A 22,875-nucleotide genomic window follows, 5' to 3' on the forward strand; every position below is an offset into this window, starting at 1 on the left:
TTTCATTTTTGAAGTGATTTGTTTCATTTTAGGCATAAAAGGGAGGGCAACTATTTTCTTGTTTTTTCTTTATTCCATGTACTCTCTACATTCGCTCTGTAAAATATTTTTCTAGCTTTGGTGAGTGCCCTTTTTCTGAACCATTCCGGGTATGCTAATGCATCGAAGCTTTTATCGATGTAATATATTTCTTGCTCTATCTTGCAAGGGTCACACGTTTCTATTGCCCTAAGAAATAAACCTGTTAGAACCCTATTTTTTATATCATGACTATGAAAGAGAAGAAATGAATATATGAGTTTGTATGTGTGGGCTTTCTATATGTGCTGAATTCATATCCTGTTTCTTTTCTTTCTATGAGTATGTCTAAAAAGGGCAGTTTATTATTGTTACTTTTCTCTAAAGTGAACTGGATATTGTTATCAAACTTATTGAGCTCATCTAGAAAAGTTTCTATTTTATTTCCATCCCCTCCCTTGCAGAATAAGCAAAAAATAACATCATCCACGTATCTCCACCATCCTTGCAGTTTTAAGTCAGGGACATTCACATTAGGAAACTAGATTAGTTTCGAAATATTCCATATAGATGTTAGCGAGTATAGGTGATAAATGAGGACCCATAGCTACTTCCTATTTCTGTTTGTGGAAACATGTCCCTCAAACGTGAAATAAGTATCACTGACACACAATTTGATCAACTCAAGGAAGACGCCTATTTCGATGTTTGGATTGAAAATACCCTCATTATGTTTAGTCTGTAGGAATTCTAATACTTTATCTAAGGGGACATTGGTGAATAATGCTACTACATCAAAACTACCATGTGTCCCTTTATATTCTTTTTCTTAACTTTGTCTATGAAATCTACTGAATGTTTAATATGGGATTCTGAAAATATACCTAAGTATATTCCTAGTTCTCCAGCTAACCACACTGCTAAGTTTTTGTTAGGAGATTTCCTACTAGAAACAATGGGGCGTAGAGGGCAGCCCTCCTTGTGTATTTTGGGGCTGCATATATATATATGCAAGTTCAGGTAATTTACTTGAGAATAATTTAGTGCATAGCATGTCCTTCCCATTACCTAGTCTACTGATTATTTTCTTCACATTCTGATTAAAGGTATTCTGAAGCTTTTGGATTGTTGGAGGATTCTCTATTTTAGCATACGTAGTTTCATCATCTAGTAGCCTGTACATTTTAACCCTATATTCTGAGCTATTCATGATGACAATACTACCCCCTTTGTCAGCTTTCATAATTCTAATATCTTTGTAGCTTTTTAATCCCTTCAGAGCGATACTAAATCTCCTTGGCAAGATATCTCCAAGTTTGCTTTCATTACTCCCTATCATCACTCCTCTGAGAAAAGGAGCTAAATCATTGTGATGTTCAACATTAAGGTAGTTAATCTTGCTGTTGAATTCTATGTTAATATTGTTTGTAGTCCCTGCACAAAAATTTAATCCTAGCCCTAGTGCTGCTGTTTCATCCCTAGTCAATAATCTACTTGAGATATTCTTTATATTATCCATATTGCTAAATTTTATCCAAACCGAATTACTAAATAAACTCTCAAACTTATTTTTAATGTTGACCATGTTACGATTTGTATCAAAGTTTACTCTACTGTTGACCTGCCCAACAACTTTTTTGTACCACTCACCCCTTATGGTCTCTTGAAGTGTGTTTTGTGTACTCCTGCTGACCTGGAGATTAGGTTTCCTGCCCAACAGACTTACGGTGACCACACCCTTACCACAAGGGTGAATCCCATTGACCATCAGCTCAGGATATCAGAGCGACAAGAGGGGATTGGCAACTCTCAAGAAAACCAGAACAGCCATCGCATAAATGACAGCACAACGAGAAGAAGTTCCAGAAGACTGCTGGGCCTTGACCCAGGCTAACATCCCAACATCTCTTGAGAATGGGCCACAGAAGGGCCTGAAAGTACTCGAGTGTGGAGTAAAACTAAATGTAAATACTTAGAAGTAAACAAGTTACAAATTGAATTTGTGGGTTTCTTTTTCAATTACTAACAATATACATTCGCTAACTCGGGGAGTAAGCTTACGATCTACTTATTTATTGATGTTGTTCTTGTTGTGGTGTTAGGAAAGGTTTATGTAAGAGCCTAGAAAGGTGTGAAAAGGGTTTTCGCGCTGAGTTGAAGATACAGGAATTTTAGGATAGGATATTTATGATTTCTTGATTAGAGTGAAAAAGTAAAAAGTAAATAATGTGCATGTTAAACAGTACAAAATAATTATTGCTAATAAAATATGGCGCATTTATTTTAATTTTCGTTGGTCAAACAAGGCTCTATTTGACTGTAGAGTTTTTAGCACGTTTTTATTTAAGTTAAACGTTAGAAATGTATTGTTTACAACTTGAGCGCGCGGGGAAAACCTTGCACGTGTCCCGAGTAAGCTGGAGGTCAGGTCACGCCTTGTCTCTCTCTCTGAAAGCCATTTACCGTTGGGAGAAGAAAAGAAGAAAGACGAAAAAGGAGAAAAGAAGAAAAAGAGAAGAAAAAGAAGAAGAATATCCTTTCCTCCTTAGCCCTCTACGCTTTCTTCTTGGTTCCCCTTCCTTTTCCCCCCTGGGAGTGGGGGGGGGAAGGGATGGGGGGTCTGCAGCCCCCAATTAGCCAGAAGGGCCACTAACGCAGTGTTCAATTGGCCTCTCTTTCCGCCCTCTTTCTCGGCCACTGATGCGACAAAGAAGGGGAGAGAGAGAGAGAGAGAGAGAGAGAGAGAGAGAGAGAGAGAGAGAGAGAGAGGACGCACCATCACCACCACCAGCAGAGAAAAAGGGGAATGACATTAGCGGTGTATGGTGGTGCATGGGACCCGGGTGAGAGAGAGAGAGAGAGAGAGAGAGAGAGAGAGAGAGAGAGAGAGAGAGAGAGAGAGCAGAAGCAATGATGAGAGACAGAGACAGAGAGCAGGAGAAACAGAAGAATGATGAGACAGAGAGAGAAAAGCAAAAGAATGAGAGAGAGAGAGAGAAAGCAAAAAAATGATGAGAGAGAGAGAGAGAGAGAGAGAGAGAGAGAGAGAGAGAGAGAGAGAGAGAGGGGGGGAGAAGAATAAAAGAATAATGGATAAAAAATATAAAAAATTATATTACCGATTAACGACAGTAAAAAAAAACGTACACTTACATCAACTCATTTATAAAATACGAGGGACTTTGGATGCCAGTCCCATCGGACTCTCAAAAAAAAATTACGTAATACACTCTTCAAATCCGGCCAAATTTACGTCAAGAACCCGCCCCTTCCCCAAGCTCTCCCCTACCCTTGAAAAAAGCCAGGCCTAGTCAGGCCTACGAAATCTTTAAAAGATCCAGATTAATAGACCCGTTTATTACCTTACTCGCTACTTATCTTTCTTTCTCTCTCTCTCTCTCTCATAAACATATAATCTATTATCACCAAATTTCTTCTGACACCAGGGACTGGACGTTATTATTATTATTATTATTATTATTATTATTATTATTATGGAAGTTGTCTGCACAGGGTGTTCATCCTCAATTTGGTAATCAAAATTACAACCACAAAAATAAATAAATTTATATATATACTATATATATTTATATACATGCATATATATTGATATATTATATGATAAATAAATAAATATATATATATATATATATATATATATAATATATAAATGTAAAGATATATGATACATATATATATATATAATATATATATATTATATATATATATATCTGCGTGTGCCTGTGTACATAGGCACATAGACAGATACATTCACATACACGCGTGTATATAAAAGATACCTACGAGCAAAAAACAAAACAAAAACATAAAATATAATAAAGAAAATAACTCCACACCCGACAGAGCCAGGAATCCGATACAATATTCAGATAAAACTATTCCATCGGAGTCTCTGTGTATATATGTATAGAGTCTTCTAGAGTTCTCCTAAGAAAAGAAAATGCCATTTGACAAATCCGTCCACCGACCCACTCCTAAGGAACACGCTTCGCTGGACTGAGAGAGTGAGGGAGAGAGAGAGAGAGAGAGAGAGAGAGAGAGAGAGAGAGAGAGAGAGGGGGGGGAGGGGAAGTTCCTTGATTCATAGGATTTGAAGAACGAGAGAGTGTGTGAGTGTTCATTTTGCTGTCAGAATTGGAAGAGAGAGAGAGAGAGAGAGAGAGAGAGAGAGAGAGAGAGAGAGAGAGAGAGAGAGAGAGAGAGCTTTATGTTAATTACATTAACAGTCTATGAAGAAACAACAAAAATATGAACCACGTGAATAAAGTACATTCACTTATTAATACATTATTTAAAGTACTAGCGAATATACCCACATTCTTGCACACACAAACTGATTACATGAACATAGCCATATCAGGCAACTATTAAGAATGGCGAATGGCAACCAATATCAATGATTCCTGCTTGAATGTTCAATAAACTTGGCAAAACCACAACAACAGCATCACTTCACAAAAATAAAACTCTCGAATAAGTTCCCGAACGCGAACGTAATTCAAACGAACGATGAACTTCGAAGGGAAAGGCCGATTTCCGCAGTCAACTTGCTCCGAAGCTGAACGGGACAAGTGGACGCCAAACATCACTAATTTCCCTCCAAAAAGAGTCAAGCAGCTTTCCCGTCACAAAGCAAAGTTCCCGCCGATAGAAGTTCCCTTACCACCTAGCCCCCTCCGGAACACCAAAAGGAAGGAGTTCCCGCTGAGAGAAGTTCCCTTTCCCCCACCGCCCTCCCTCTCTCGACTACCAAAAGGAAGGAGTTCCCACTTCCCGCCAAAAGGCGAGGAGGAGGAGAGAGAGTTCCCGCCAAAGAAGTTTCCACCAAAAAAGCGAATCGCCTCGCTCAAAGGACCGCCAGAGGAGGAACTATACTCCCTCCTTTCCTGCACGAGAGTGAGAACTTGAAAACCGATCTTCTTGTGGACGAGGCGCAAAATCTCGAAAAGGATTAATAATGAGTTTGCGTCACGAACCGAGTTTATATAAACTATCAGTGGTCTGAAGTACGAAGTTGGGCGCGCGGGACGTAATTTCTCTCTCTCTCTCTCTCTCTCTCTCTCTCTCTCTCACACACACACACACAAAGTTCGATAGCGTTTATACTAAAAACAGCCACATAGTACAACAACCATATTCACTGTTACTAAACACTGAAGTACTGTCTTCATTAACCTGTATATCAATAGTGAAGTCGACATTAAATGAAAAGCGAATGTTTGTTAATTATATACAAACACTTTGTCATTAGCTTTATGCATTATATTTATAGTTCCAAATATTCAGCTACAAATGCCGAACTCACTACACCCTGGGAATAACTTACACCCACAGCAAACGCCTCTATCTAACTAGAATTAGAACCAACGCCTTCGTAGGATGGTACTATAGGCCTACAGTAGATTTAAAAAGGAAGTTTCGAACCCTGTTCTGGGAAGTGATATTATCATACATATATATAATTCAATGCTGTAAGTTATCCCCGAGGTATAGTGAATTCGATATTAATGCATTAGACTAGACTAGAATATAAGGTTTAGGCCAAGAGTCAGGACCTATGACGTCACTCATCGCTGAAAAGGAAATTGGCAATAAAAAGGGTTGAAAGGTGTAACAGGAGGAAAACCTCAAAGCAGTTGCACTGTGAATCAATTGTAAGGAAATGATGGAAAGTAAGATGGAAGAAGGAGTGTGTGAACGGCGGTACAGTAGAATTAAAAGAAACACACACAAACGAGAGAGGTTACAGCTAACGGTCCGAAGGTATGATGCAAAGAACCTTGAGCAATGAATGAGTCTAGGTTTACTATACATATACATTTATATATATATATATATCTATATATCTGTCTATCTATCTATAAATATATATATATATATATATCTGTCTATCTATCTAGTAAAATTATATATTATATATATACTATCAATTTGGGGTATATACATATATATATATATATATTATATATACATATATATAGGCATGCATAAGAGATAGATAAAAGTACAGAGCATTCACGCTGAAAATTCCGACCAAAAAACTCTGCCCAGAAACTTGTCGCATTTCCACGGCTCTCGGCCTTCTTATTCTTCTTCTTCTTCTTCTTCTCCTCACTTAGCGACCGGCATTAAAGAACCGAAGCGACTTTGATCAATGGGAGGGGAGGGAAGGGAGGGGAGAACAATGGACGGGGGTGGGGGAGGGGAGACGACAAGGATAAACACCCCCTCCCCTCCCTCTGGGCTCTTCCCTTCACCCCTCATCAGTAGCGAGGAGAAGCAGTGAGTGGAAGAAGCGGAAAGACCGAGATTAGACAATTAATTAAGGGCAGGAAGACCGTATTTTGCAGCCGACTGTGAGAAGTGTCGTTTTCGGGCTATAAGAACGGAGAATGCAGATCTTGTAGAGATATATATAAAGCATTATGTTTTCGTTTGTTGTTTTTCAGGTTACAAGAACGGAGAATAAATATCTTGTAGAGATATAAAGAGCTAGGCAGACTAGTGGTTGAAAGAGATACATAGGCCTGGTGCATTTCTCTCGCCATGTTCTGATGAAAAGCGAACAAAATATGATTTTTACAATTTCATTGTTGTTTTCAGGCTATGAGAACGGAGAATAAACATTTTGTAAAGATATAAACAAAGATAGCTAGACAGAGACTAGTAGTTGAAAGAGAGATACATAGGCCTAGTGCATTTCTATAACCATGTTTTGATGAAAAGCGAACGAAACATGATTTTTATATGGTGCATTAAATTATTTCTTTTGCGATTGGATACTCGTCTTCCTATTCTATAGATTACTGACACTAATACGTAATACTAGATACGGCTTACTAATAAAAGAGACTAGCACAGAAGTAGCCAATATCTTATTTGATGATAGAAATATTAACAAAAGTAAATATACTTAAGAAAATGGATTATGAACTAGGCTAAGCAAACGAACTTCAACATCCATAAGCAAGTCTAACTGAAAATTGTCTCATCTAAACTAGATTAACAATAGACCGATAGTTCCACGAAGCTGGAAGCATTAATAACACACTTCTAGTTAAGCGTAAACGAAAACCTGAAGATAAATGTGACCCAGGTCTTGTTACAAGTAACCAAGATCAATCAATCATGCCACCAATGAGATGTGCAAACTTTCAAACGGGAAAATTCCACTGTAGGCCTACTTGGAATATTAAAACAAACGGAGATCCGGGGCATATTGGATTGTGGAAATACAATTTCACAAGCTATGCTGACTCGGAAAATGATAGATATATACTGTTCAATTAAGTGAAATAACAGTAGTTCTAAGCTGAGTGTCTCTGGTAAGAAATTATTACAATTTCTGCCGTATCAAGACCCATTCTGATGTCTTACATAGTTTACCGTTATGGAGTAGGCTACTTCTGTAAGTTTATATTGCATTTCAGCGATATGTATGTGAATTATTCTTTTTATCGTAACTATAGTGTGAAAATGTTGCTACATTTCATTTGTAAGGAATAACAAGAAATGATTGGACGTAATTACAATATTTATAGAAACGGCGAAAGCATATCAACATAGGCCTAGTAAGGGTTTCCCGATATCATCTCATTGTGAGGCTACGGGCAAGCAATTGCAGCTAGAAATACGAGTAGGGCTAGAATGGCTTTGAGCAGTACCGCAAAAAACACACTGTAAGCAGCTGAACTTACGACTATTTCTCCACATCATTAAAATTTAGAGGGAAAATTCCTCATTTCAAAGCTTTATTATTAGTAGATTCATGTATTGGGGTCTTAACTATGCATTCCTCGCTTTTAACCTGTTATAGACCTATATCATCTCGATACGAAGCAATCTTAGTGATGGATTAGCTACACTGTTTTAGTCTACACTTGAAGTATACTGCGACGCTGACTGGCATTCCGTGATGTCATAACATATTGATACACAGCATAAAATACATTATACAACGGTACAATCCAAGTGAAATAATTGCTTAAAAATAGCGAGGAATCATATCGTTGTCCGGTAACTGATGACGTCACGCGCACTATTTTTATAAAAGCTGCACCACTGGTCTCTCGGTCAGTTGAAGTTTGAACCCGAACAGGTCTGGGTCTTGGTCAGCCAAGTTAAGGAAATCTGGTCTGGGTCTTGGTCAGTCTAGTCAAGGAAAATTTAATCTGGTCTAGTCTTGGCCATTTCAATTCGAACACATCACGGTCTAACAAAGACTTATAGAAAGACAAAGTCAACACCGTTGGCGCATTAGGCCGATGTTCCCATGACCATCTTTGATGGGGGGGAGGGGAGGGGGTGTTGTAACTTGGAACACAATTCCCCATAAAATCTTAAAGCTTAGACGCTTGCAAGAGAGCTTCATATATCTGGAATAAGCAAAAAACAGATTAAATAAAATAAAAAGTAATTTCTAAAGCGACATTTCTTTTTGTAAGTAGCCAGGATTTGCCAAATCTGGGGCGTACCCCAAAATTATATAATAAAATTCAATACAATAAAAATAAAATAAACGCTACTAAGTCATATTCTTGGACGAAAAATAACGATTTCAACCGAGACACCAAAATAACAACCGACGACCAACTGAATCGAGGCAGGCTACATTCAACCTCTCGTTACCGTTACCTTTTGCCAGCGGTGTTTTCAAAATGTAGTCTTATAGTTAGGTTTCAATATCCACGTTTCAGAAATACCAGAATGTTATCCCACTTTTCGTATCTGAAATTCATACCATTGTTTGAAAGCGAAAGCATATATATTTATAACAATCAGAATAACTTATCAGCGGAAGTTCAAGTTTCAACTGAAACTCGTTCTATCGAACGTTCCGGTGTACGGTCTGCCTGCTTTGAACATTTAGCCAAATTGCGCTTTTTGCAATTCTACAATAAAAATGAAAGAACTTGCGCCGAAAACGCAAATAATGGACCGGTAAAAGAAGTTGCTATCGATATATTTTTTTTAAATATTCGGCAACACTCATATTAGCGGATATGTAAGAGGCAAAATGTATTTGAAAGATGGTATAGGCCTAGTGGGTTGGTTTCTCTTACTGATAAGAGGCGTTTTTCATATATATCTTAAGCAAACCTCCTTTAATTACTCAGAGTTTAGAGTATTATTATTATTATTGTTGTTATTATTATTATTATTATTATTCTACAACTACAACCGAAACATTTGGCGAGATAGTCTCAATTTTCTAGTACTATCGGAAGCCGTTGATTAGCGCGGAATCTCAACCACGCACCATCTACTACTACTACTACTCTCTCTCTCTCTCTCTCTCTCTCTCTCTCTCTCTCTCTCTCTCTCTCTCAGAGATACTGGATTAAAGCTGATCACTTGAAGTTACCCACATACATAAATTCAACAGTGACCACGAGAGCTTTATTCCGCGTCTAAATTGCTCTGCTAATTATCCGCTAATATCCGGAGCTTATCGAAAAAAAAGGAGCTCGATATTGAACAGATGATTTCATTTCATGAGAATAATTGCGAGCATCTAAAAATCGGGGGAATATTGATGGTATGCAAATGATTGGGAGTCTGGCGTTAATCTAATTTGAGGGCATATATATCTATATATATATATCAATAGCCTATATATATATATAATATATCTATATACTTATTATACAATATAATAATATATATATATATATATACTATATATAATACACCGTTATTATCTCATATATATGTAATATATTATATATATATATAATTATATATCTATATATGTATATATATATATAATTATATCTATATATATTATTCTATATATATATATACATATTATTCTATATATACTTATATTTACATATATTATATATATGTAAATATAACTATATATGTGTATATATGTATAATATATATATATATAATTGAAAGTTTAGCCTTATATATATATATATATATATATATAGAGAGAGAGAGAGAGAGAGAGAGAGAGAGAGAGAGAGAGAGAGAGAGAGAGAGGTGGTAAGCTTAACATTGCTAACCTATCCTATGCTACCTAACCTAGCTTAGGGAGTAATCTTCACTGCGTCATGGATATTAAGAGAGAGAGAGAGAGAGAGAGAGAGAGAGAGGGTTAGCTAGCCTATAATTCCCAACCTGAGCTACCTAACCTAACTTTGGGCGTAGGTGTAGTTATATCACGACTGATGACTGACAGACACAAGTTGTGTTTTACTGGGGTGATGAAAAACAGTAAATCCTAATTAAATACTATACCAAGAGACATGGTTTTCATGCGTCCTCCTTGTTACTGTGGAATATGAACCGTTTTTCAATAAACCTAACTACGAAACAATTATATTGCTAATTCACTTCGGCGTTTTTACAAAATCTTACTTAATTCTTCACCGAAATTCAACAGTAATTCTCAGTCCAGGATTCCACGAGGTTTTAAGTGAGGGAATTTGGATTCGACTGGAATTCCAGTTTCTCATAAAAATGGATTCTAAATTCCAAGCTTTCAGGAGTCTAAAATAGAATTCATTTCATTCAGGGGAATAAATTCCGAGTCAATTCTCTCCCAAAATTCCATTGGACATTTTTTCTTCAAAGATTTCTACTACTGTGATGACTTCTTTCTTCAAAGCCCTAAATTACATCGGTACTCTGAAGCTACTGTTCCAAAGCCTTGAATGACCTCTAGTCTGAGAAGCCTTGAAACCGTAAAGCCCAGAATAACTTCTACCGTGATGCGTCACCATATCAAAGCCCGTATTACATAGGTTGTGATGTGTTCTGGTCTCAAAGCCTGGAATAAACTCGACTGCGGCGCCTTATGGCCTCAAAGCCCTAAATGTCCTTATCACTAGGCCGCTCTGTCGTCTCAAAAGCCCTAAAAAAAATCCGTTACTGTGATGTCCTGAATTACATCCTCACATTGAAACTCTATTGTCTCAAAGCCTTGAATTACTCCATTATTCAAACGCTCCCTCGTCTCAAAGCCCTGAATTACATCCTCAAATAGAAACTCTATCGTCTCAAAGCCCTAAATTACTTAATATTTCAGACGCTCCCTCGTCTCAAAGCCCTGAATTACACCTCTACTCTCTCAGAGCCCTAAATTACATCATCACATAGAAACTCCATCGTCTCAAAGCCCTGAATGACCTCAACAGAGACGCCCTCTGGAATCAAGTCATCCAATTACCTCGATGTGGAATCGTCTCGTAGCCCGAATTCTCCAGGAACTCTACAGCATTCCACCACAAAATTCACGAATAAAGTTATTTACATAGAAGACGGTTAACACAGCCTTGAGAATATCTGGTCGAATCCAGAAGAAAAGTCGCCTCAATAATTAATTCCCTTTCATGTCATTTACAAAGTGGATTCGCTTAATTTTTATTAATCTACGGATAGTGCATACCAGATTTCAATATACATCAACTTCGTCGATCTTGACTTTTCGTATGTATCCAATAGGCGCGTTACTCGCCAGTCTAAGTGATATTGAACAAGCCGTGATAAGGAGGCTAGAAAAGAACTTCTATAATGAGAGAGAGAGAGAGAGAGAAAATCGTTAATGACTTTGATGACTATGATATCACAGTTTACCTGTAAAATTCAAATATATACACCGATTTTGACACTGTATTTGATCATGACCTCTATAAGCGCTCTACTAGCCTGTTTAAGTAGCACGGAAAAAGCCGCTATTCGGAAAATAGAGAAGAATCTCTACGAGTGTAACGCTGCTGAAGTAGCCATTACTTTTAATAAAGTAAGCTTGAGAGAGGGTCTGCTTCGAAAGCTTTCGAAGAATCTGAAATATCTCGCGAACGAAAAACCCAAATTATATCTCGTAGGTCACTTTTCTACCTTACCACATTTTTCCTCGTATTTTACTTACATTCTTATCTATCTATATGTCTATTTGTTACATCATGCCAATTTCTTTCCTAAAAGAAGTGACTCTATTTATATATCTATTTGTTAAATTATTCCAATCTCTTTCCTGATAAGTGACTTCTGCCGCTTCTTTCGAATGAACACCGTAGTATTCTTTGAAATTTCAAGTCAGTGGCCCCTGTGGTGGGGTTGTTCCATATGAGTAAGGTTCTTCATCTTCTCAATAATAATAATAATAATAATATGTTCTATTGAAGAAGATGGCTGCTTCAGCTGCACTGATTTTATAGAAGTGCTCTTCTTATCACGGCTTTTTCTATATTGCTTAGACTGGCGACTTTTTCAATATTACTTAGATTTGCGACTTTTTTCAAAATTACTTAGATTGGCGACTAACGCGCCAATTGGATACATAAGAAAAGTCGAGATCGACGAATTTGACGAAATTTATGTATTGATATCTGGCGTGTACTATCCGTAGATTAATACAAATCTAAGATGGTGCTTTACGTAAATGAAATGAAAGGGAAATAATTATTGAGGCCGACGTTTCTTCCTGAATTCGACCAGATATTCTCAAGGCCCGGAATTGAACTTGAACTAGGCCTACGGAATAATACCGACACAGATGACGACCCCTGCTTGACCTGGACCTGAGATCCTGTTTTAATAAAATAAAAAGATCACCTCCAGCATTTTTATGATTATTGGCCAGTTACTCGGAATCATCGCTAAGCCTGAGAAGAGAATTTTAAGAAAAACAAGAAAAAACAATATATCAAATCAAGTCGCTTAATTCTGCCATTCTCTTTAACAGCGTTTGCCAAAAAGAGTGTCTTCTAACAAAATAATAATAATAATAATAATAATAATAATAATAATAATAATAATAATAATAATAATAATAATAATAATAATAATAATAATAATGCATCATAAAATCCAGAATTATATAGTATGCTATATTACTACGTAATTTTTATTTTATTTTACATAGAAATATAGGTTACTATACAATTGTCGATTAATATGACAGATTGTTCTCCACGAAATCGTCAATTAAGATTCTTAGCAATAATAATAATAATAATAATAATAATAATAATAATAATAATAATAATAATCATAATAATAACAAATCTTTCTAAATAAGAAATAGATTTTGTTTGGCCCAGAATGGTTGGTCTGTAAATGGGTGACTAAAAAAAAAAAAAAAAAAAAAAAAAAAAAAAAAAAAAAAAAAAAAAAACAAAACAGCAACGAATGATTTCGTAAATCGGAAAAATATCTTCGCAGACTTCGTTATAAACCTTTACCGTTCTACACAGGTCTCTGCGCGGTTACCGAAAGGTTACGTAATGTCTAAAAAGATTAAAGTATTTCGTCTAATTTCTGTCTGCTTAATTACGCTTATGGATATATGTATATTATAATATGTATATATATATATATATATTATATATATATATATATATATATATATATATATATATATTGTAAAATTTATTTCTGACTCACATCGGGATCGAACCAAGGAATTTTCAATTGAGTGGGAAGCAAGGGCGCTACCATCTGAACCACACAGTCGGTTAGCGCCCATTGCCCCTCTTATTTTGAAGGACCTGGGTTCGATACCGATGTGGGTCGGACATAACTGTCCGCGTGTAACTGTGTTTGTAACTTCTTAATGTACGCGTGTGTGTATGTATGTATGTACTGTGTGTGTGTATATATATATATATATATATATATATATAGAGAGAGAGAGAGAGAGAGAGAGAGAGAGAGAGAGAGAATTACATAGATTCGAATTATTCATACATATCGGTGATGAATCAGTTACTGATTCATTTTTTACATATTTTATTATATATATATATATATATATATATATATATATATATATATATATATATATATATATATATATATATATATATATATCACTCTATGGCACATTAATTATTAAACCACACAGATATTACAGGAAGCTAAGATAATCACACCACGTCAGCTATGGGCCTAAACGATATTATACATTAAACCGTTCCAGTACAGAGAAGCTCTTGGGCGCGGCCATCATATTAACTTTAGACTGAGTGATTTAAAGAAACCGTTTTTGTTTAAGGGATTTAACCAGCGGCGAAATTAACTTAACCACAGCTCTCAACAGAAAATACAAGGAAATATTTTCACCTTATGTAAAAAATAATTTTTTAAAGGTATTTTTGTTATTTTTGCAGATTTACATTTTATTTTCTTCTACTCTGGGTATCAATGAGCCATTCTTATAGCATTTCCACAGGTGACGAAATAAGAGACCGGGTGTCTACGTCCTGACCGGTTTCGACTTTATTTTCAGAGCCATTATACCGTTTCTCTTACATTTTTCACCTATAGTGATGTGCGATTATATATACTATATATATATATATATATATATATATATATATATATATATTATATATATATATATATATATATATATATTATATATATACATAATATATATATATATATATATATATATATATATATATATTATATAATATATATATATATATATATATATATATATATATATATATATATATATATACATTACTCAAAATATATAGCTTTCAGTCTAGCCTGAACTGGGCAATATGTCTGACAATATGTTCTTTGAAAAGTAACCGGCAATATTAAACGCAAGTCGGCAACTAGTCTCAAACACATCACAAACAAATCGCAAATAAGTCGGCGACCGTTAGTGGAGAGAGAATTTTTGGCCAATGTTGGGTAAATGCGTAACAAGCACTTGTACGGACTGCCTGTATATCGTCGATGTGTATCCAATGTTTTGTGATGTGTCCACGACAAGTTGAAGACATGTTTCTTGAGCTATTTTTCTTAGAACAGAACGCACCTTCACGTAGAGATTAAATTATATTAATCCTATCACAGAGCTGTATTTAAAAACATCAAGTCTGTTTTTTGCGATTTTAATACTTGTAAATTGAATCGAAAGTTCATTTCTATAAGTAACTTACTAGGGAAGGGGTTCTTAACAGGGGGGGGGGGGGGATCCATACCACTTGGGGTATGAAAACCACAGGCTGGGGGTACGGGACTAGATCTCTGGATATTTGTATATATCTGATTTTAAGGTGTCAATGTAGACAAGGGTATATTTTGTCAATAAATAACTTACATAAAACTATAAAAGCTTTTGATTTTCTTGCTGACACTATAACTTAATAAACTTAGTTTAATACACACTAAAGTATGCATTAAACTAGGTATATTAAGTTATAGTATCAACAAATCGGACTTAAGCAAATTGGGTATGAAACCAAACTTGGCAATTCATTGGCTGTCTGGAGTCAGCAGAAGGTTAAGAACGCCTCTACTACTATACTACGTTTTTTTTCATCTGTCCATCCGCCTGTGGTGTTTGCGCATGGTAACACTACGTCTCGGGCTTTAAATAATATCCTATTTCGAATATTAACGGTGTAATTCGCATACAGTAAATTATTAAAATACTTTTCAGTTGCAAATGTACACCCAGATATCCTTTTATTTACCTAAAACTTACACATAGCGTAACTATTTAAAGCCCCGGACGCAGTGTTACCATACGCAAACACCACAGGCGGATGGACAGATGGAAAAAAAAAATAGTATAGGCGATGGGTGGATGACTTTTTGATTAAGACAGCTTATCATTTCTTAATACTATGAAATGAGGCACGTTTAGGCCTACTCGGAAAATGGAAGTGAAATATAAGCAATAAACCGTCACATGAGACTACTAGTTTAGGCCTACTCGCTGAAGGAAAGCTCGCGTTAATTTTAGCAGTAAACCTGTACTAACTTGAAAAACATAATATAGATAGATACCTTCTATTACTTCGCAAAATACACTTTCATCTTATGTAATCGGCGTCAAAAACGCCTATAATCTAACTTTCACGCGTATATCACCTTTCATTCTCTTTTCGAAGCAAAATAATAAAAACGATTCAAGGCAACACCAGCTTTTTTTTTAATCGGGCGACACAGTTCCGGAGGTTTCACGGCGAACAGCTAATCAGCGAAAGTGGCGGGAATATCTCTTCCACTTCGTACAGTCAGTCAGTCGTCAGTCGCTCGCCTGCGTTCCTAACGGCCGGCAGCTATTAATTTCTCCTAATCGCGTAGAGCTTTGACTTCCGGGTTAAAATGCGTCAGAATATAAATATATATATATATATATATATATATATATATATATATATATATATATATATATATATATAATATAAATATGTGATATATATAGCAATTTTTGTTTTTTATATATTTCCCGATTTGCAATATAGTTTCCGACATATATATATTATATTAATATATATATATATATATATATATATATATATATATATATATATATATATATATATATAAAAGGGTCGGAAACAACGCTAGGTATTGAGAAATATATAAAACAAGTTCAAAAATGCCATCGACTTGTCTGGACAGTATATGACAATGTAGCTTTCAGAAACGGCCCAAACCTGTCGCCTGTTCTCCGGCGTTTCCAGACGCACGATCAAGGCTAACTTTAACCTGAAATAAAATGAAAACTACTGAGGCTAGAGGGCTGCAATTTGGTAATTGTGATGATCGGAGGGTGGGTGATCAACGTACCAATTTGCAGCCCTCTGGTCTAAGGAGGATTTAGGATCTGAGGGCGGACTGAAAAAACAAATGTCACAGAGGTTTTCCCCAATAGAAAACTAATCAAAATGAAAGGCAGATAAAAGTTCTTTTACTTAAATCTCCGTATTCTTTCCGCCAGTGACGTCACGTTGCCCGCCAGGAGTGGAAACTCTTAAGAGGAAAAAAATCCAACTTACCGTTAAAATGGTGTTAATGGAGATCACTTCATACTAGGCGTCGGTCTGTTCTTTCGGTCTTCTTCCAGCAGCAGCAGCGGTGGGGGGGAGGGGTGGGCGGCCAGGGGGGCGGCAGAGGTCGTCGTCGAGAGCGCCAGCAACAGTTGGTTGTCCCCGTTGGTTCGCGTCGGGTGGTAGAGGGGGGGAGCGGCGCGAGAGGGGGGTGGGGAAAGCGGCGGCAACGGCGGCAGTCGGTGCTCTCGCTTCGGGACCCAGCACCTCAATGGCACCTTTCCGCCCCGGCACCCTGTTATCACCGTCGCTGAGGGGGCGGGGCCTAAGAGCCCACCACCCCCTCCCCTCCCGACATGAGACGCCTGCCTACCCGGGCCCCTCCCATCCCCCAGGACACCGAGCATTTCCCCGTTATTACTTAATGCTTCCCTGCTTAACCTCTTCATTACCGAAAGTGTTTGTTTGGAGGTACCTGGGTACCACCATTGAAGTCTACTATACCGCACCGGGTGCATAAAGGTGGTACGCGTAGTGTACCACCAAAACTCCTCTTTTCAGATAGGGACTTCCAATCATTCTGTAATTCGGTTGAAGAGTTTTGGAGCAAAATAAACAGTATGACACGATGCCAGACGTATGATGAACCCCAAAAAATAGTATTATTACTGCTTATAGTCGTGTGTAGGTGACAGATGAACTGCGTCTCAACAAAAAATCTCAAAACCAGACAAGCGTAAACAGTAATAACTTCTACCCAAGTAAAAAACCAGTTGTTACTATCATTACTGTATTTATTTATTCTATTCACTTATTACATTTTACAAATAAAAGATATGAACACCAGATAAATGAAGGTAGAAATAAAGCCTTATAGTAACTTTATATATAAAAACCAAACCAGAGAAAAAGCAAAAAAGCGATTTTTTCTGAGGACAAGAAACTTGAAAAATTAGTTTAGATACCCCTAATGCCCCGTAAAGTTGTTTTCTGTGATGAAACTAATCTTAGAAAACGTTAGAAAATGACATCGCCCAATTTTTGAAAGATATACTATAAAATTTGCGATTTCCATATTTATTGGCGGGCTTTCGCTTTAGTTTTTGCTCTTTTTTTTTGTTATTACGTGCTTATTTGTTTTACTGTTCTATTTTTTGATAATACTTTATGTGCATGTTCCAGGTGCAATATACCAACATTCTGTAAGACCGAATTTCTATTCAAGACCGTAGTTTTCTCATCGACCACCAGTGTCCCTTGTACAAGGGACCACTGAGTTTCACATTTTTTTTCATAAAATCATTTATTTTCCCTGTAGGATGATAAAACTAACAGAGAATATGCGTTATTATAGTGCTAATAATACTGATAATTTCATAGCCTGTCTGATTAGTGTATTTTTGGCAAATATTTTTACGATGGGCACCCCTCCAAACTCGAGTCACTACCGAGAGATTCAGTTCGGCAGCGAACACAATGTTTACATTCTGCTCACCACCCGGTAAAGAAGGGGTTAAGCGCCGCCACTCTCCGCTGGAACAAGCCACGCCCCCTCCTGCTGCGTTCCAGGCCCCGATGGGTTTTTTTTTGTGCCTCGGTGGTGATCTTCCAGGGGCGTGATACTACGTCGTCCTCCGAAGAGGAGGAGGAATTGCAGACCTCGAGTGACTGACGCCGAATCGATAAATATAAATCGCGAATGGCCAAAAACACGAGTCTTTTCCAAAGTTCGCTTAGCGACTGGAAAACTGGAATTAAAAACTGGAAGACGTCAAAAAAATAAAATACTGGAACAGAGGAGGGGAAGGGGTTAAAATGGAGGGGTGGGGGGTGGGGAATGGGAATAATGTGGACGAAGGAAGAAGAATTTCACGAAAGAATGGGGGGGGGGGGGGTTTGGTTTGGAATAAGTTGGAGCACTATAAGCTCATTTGGAGCATTGGGCAGGAGGGGGGAGGGGTGGTGAGCGGGGGGAGTAAAAAAACGGGTTCTCCTGACATTCGGATTAATCTCTCTCTCTCTCTCTCTCTCTCTCTCTCTCTCTCCTAGAGTGTAATTCTGCAATACACTCAATTCACTCAACCTTTCTTCACTCTCAAGTTACAACTTGACCTCCAGAGGCTCAGATGAAGCCTCGTGGACTAAGTGGGACCATCTCATTCGATTTTTCCCTGTAATTTTTTCCCTCATTCTTCCCTACGTTTTTTTCCCCGAAAGGGAAAATAAAATTGGCAAGAGATGCGGCCGAATTAGGAAAAAAAAATTTAACAAAAAAAACCGAAATGTCATCATGTATGTATGTCTGCGTCAATTACCATAATCATAGCAACGCCAGTAGAGGTAAAGGAATCACTCAGTTATATTAATCAGCTTCATATATATATATATATATATATATATATATATATATATATATATATATATATATATATATGTGTGTGTGTGTGTGTGTGTGAGTGTTTTTATGGGCTCCTTTTATTTTATATATATATATATATATATATATATATATATATATATATATATATATAGATATATATATATATATAATATATATATATATATTTTATATATATATATATACTAAGATGGGTGTGAAATTAAATCACAAAAAAAACACGGAAACAAGGATTTTATATATATATATATATATATATATATATATATATATATATATATATAATATATATTAACATATATACTAATAGATAGATGAATAGACAGACAGAAAGATAGATAGGTATTGAAGTAGAGGAAGACTGTACAAAGTTGATTACAAAAAGAAAGCTTAGTAAATGAGAAAGAAGATTGTTTACCTTCTTAGAGTTGGCCTTGGGTGGCAGTGACTGAATGCACTCGGCCATCAAAGAGTGACTGAGTGCACACAACACCACTCTGAGTTGCATGACAGGAAGCATTACTTGAGTGAATAAAGGCACCAGGATGTTGACGGGGACTGACACAGACCACAAAACATATTATCATTATTATTCTTTTGTCTATCACAGTCCTCCAATTCGACTGGGTGGCATTTATAGTGTTTGGGGGATTCCGGGTTGCATCCTGCCTCCTCAGGAGTCCATCACTTTTCTTACTATGTGCGCCATTTCTAGGATCACACTCTCTGCATGAGTCCTGGAGCTACTTCAGCCTCTAGTTTTTCTAGGGATGTGGCGCCGTGGAGGAGTGGGTTAGGTCGTCAATGGACTTAAGTCAAGTTAAGCAACATTGGGGCTGGTCAGTCGTTAGATGGGTGACCGCTCTCCTCGGCGTTGATTCCTTGGGAAAGGATCTTTACCATAATTTCCTGTCTACTCAGCTGTAAATGAGTACCTATCCCTGATGGGGTAGGGTCCAGCTATGGGTTAAATAGCAAAACTCAGCAATGATGGAAAAAAATGAAGGAATAAACGACAACGACGTAAATGGAACCTCTGGCAACAGAGGAGCTTCGTCCGGCAACCAGGTATTCAACCCAATTGAAGGGGAAGACGGTCAGGTACTTGGAGGTCGTCATCCAGCAACTGATCACCACAACGACAGTAATTATTATTATTATTATTATTATTATTATTATTATTATTATTATTATTATTATTATTATTATTATTATTCAGGAGATGAACCCTATTCATATGGAAGAAGCCCACCAAAGGGGCCAATGACTTGAAATTCTTAAGCTTCCAAAGAATATGTTGTTTTTTGTCTTAGTAAGAGAAGGTAGAGGGAAATACAGAAAGAAGAGATCTCACTTGTTAAAGAAATGAATTAAATAAGAGATAAAAATGTATAAAAGTTCAAGGAGAAAATAGCATTAGAAGAACAGAGTAACAGCGATGATGTTGTAGAGTTGCTGGCCAAGATGTGTAGGGTACATTCGAAGGATGGAAAAACACCTAAGGAATTGAGGTGACAGAGTTAACTGCAAGAAATATAGAGGCTAATATAAATCAGCGTGACAGGTAAGTGTCTGGGATGGTTTAGACTGAGTAAATACGACAGATAACTTAAGAATCGAAGAGAAAATTGTTGGGCCAGTTTCAGAGTTGCGTACTAAAAGTGTATATTTATTATATATATATATATATATATATATATGATATATATATATATATATATATATATATATATAGTATATATATATATATATATATATATATATATATATATATATATATATATATATATATATAACCAATTTCAGCCTGATTTGGGAAGACAGACTAAAGACAGTCTCCACGCTCAATTGAAAGTTAAGGATGAATTAAATGAATTCATCTGTGATGGAAAAGGGTGGGGCAGACCCATTCAACATTTTTTTTTCACTCATTCTGAAAGAGATTAAACAAAAAATCAATAATATTGGGCAGACCTCTTTAAATTTATTGATGTATTTTTAAGTTTTATTTTATTTATTTATTTAATTTTTATATTTCACTAATTCTGGAGAAAGTCAAACACATAAATAAACAATATTATTATATTACGTTACTTAATACCAGATTACTTAAACGTATATACGTAACCACCCTTACACACACACACCCACACAAACACATACACATACACTCGCGAACAAACACGCTATCCTCTTTTCATATCATCACACGCTTACACAGAGACCCTCTCTCTCTCTCTCTCTCTCTCTCTCTCTCTCCTCTCCTCTCCCTCTCTCTCATCTTGCTTGATGGAGACGTTCGTGAAATCAGGTAATCAAACAGATATCACAAGTTTAACATACGACTAGAATTTGAGAAATATCTTGAAGGTGTTCGTGAACTATCGGTGATAAGATTAGTGTGAAAAATAGTAGGATAAAGCGGCCTTCTCAAGTTAGTTTTATAACAAGTGTAATACTCGGTAAAATCAGAACAAAGATGGCAGTAAGTTCCAACTGCGGGAAGAGATGGCGTAATTTAGCGTGTTTAGCAGATTCGCAATACGATGAGGTAGCAGGAAGGGAACTGGCATTTCTCATCTATGAAATCAGCAACAGTCCTAACCAAAAAGATACAAAAGCATTCATAGATATATTAGAAGGATATAATCCTTCAAACTGGAAAAAATCTAATGAAAACATCTTGAAAATAATTGAAGAAGTTCCAAATAAAATCCAAGTGGTCAAGAGACTCATAAAGAAAATATACATAAACCAACATATTCCGACAAAGAAAATGAATAAGGTGAATCTTGTGAATATCCTAATTGACGCATTAGGAAAAAGAATGCCAAAAGCATGCAAACTGTGTAAGGTTTGGTATAGCATAGTCAATCCACAAAACCTAATCAGAAAATGTGCTGCATGCAACATTCCGACCCATCCACAGTGTGCTGAGGTAATACAAGATATGAGAAAAGATACAAGAATTTTTTGTTCAACATGTCTATCATGGATAGACAATGTTATTAAATCAAGATGAAATGTACAAATAGTTGAGGATGAAGAAGAAGAGGAAGAGGAAGAAGAAGAAGAAGAAGAAGAGGAAAACGGAAGAGAAGTAAACAAAAATGAAATGACAGAAAAAAGAAAAAAAATAAGGAAAAAAAAACAAAGAACAAGATAAAAGTATGGATGCAGAGATACTCATTGATACTACATATGAGGCAATAAAGCAGCATACCTACGAAGAAATAAATTACGATAATGGCAACAGAAAAGCTAAACAAATCCCGAAGAGGCTCTACCCAGATCTACACAATGACGGGAAAGAGGAAAAAATAGACAAGAAAGACAAAATCTGCAACCTTTTGAAAAGAGGGAATTGCAGATTTGGAGAAAGATGTTACTACAAACATCCTAAGGTATGTCACAACTATGAAATATATGGTAAATGTGCATACCTAGATGGATATGGGGATGATTGCAGAGATCTGCATCCAAAATATGCAAAAACCTAAAAGAAGGAAAAGGATGTAAGTTCGACAAAAAATGCAAATATATGCACCCTGTATGCCATGAATCTAATCAAATAAATAACCAACCAAGTAATAAAATCCAAAATAAGAAAGAAACAAATAAAGAGAGAAATCAAGAATATCAGGTAAAAGAGAAAAGCAAACCACCAATGAGATGCAGAGATGT

General features: G+C 36.3%; 1 protein-coding gene across 2 annotated transcripts in view; it reads right to left on the bottom strand.

Annotated features, from left to right (window-relative positions):
* Positions 1-17,057, bottom strand: part of LOC135209205 (synaptic vesicular amine transporter-like) — a 132,983-nt gene extending 115,926 nt beyond the window's left edge. For both annotated transcript variants that reach the window (XM_064241889.1, XM_064241888.1), the window contains exon 1: positions 16,803-17,057. The gene's annotated coding sequence lies outside the window, so the exon portion shown is untranslated. The remainder of the gene's footprint in view (positions 1-16,802) is intronic.
* Positions 17,058-22,875: the final 5,818 nt, after the last annotated feature.

The sequence above is a fragment of the Macrobrachium nipponense genome, chromosome 37, assembly GCF_015104395.2.
Source record: "Macrobrachium nipponense isolate FS-2020 chromosome 37, ASM1510439v2, whole genome shotgun sequence".
NCBI classification, from domain to species: Eukaryota; Metazoa; Arthropoda; class Malacostraca; order Decapoda; family Palaemonidae; genus Macrobrachium; species Macrobrachium nipponense.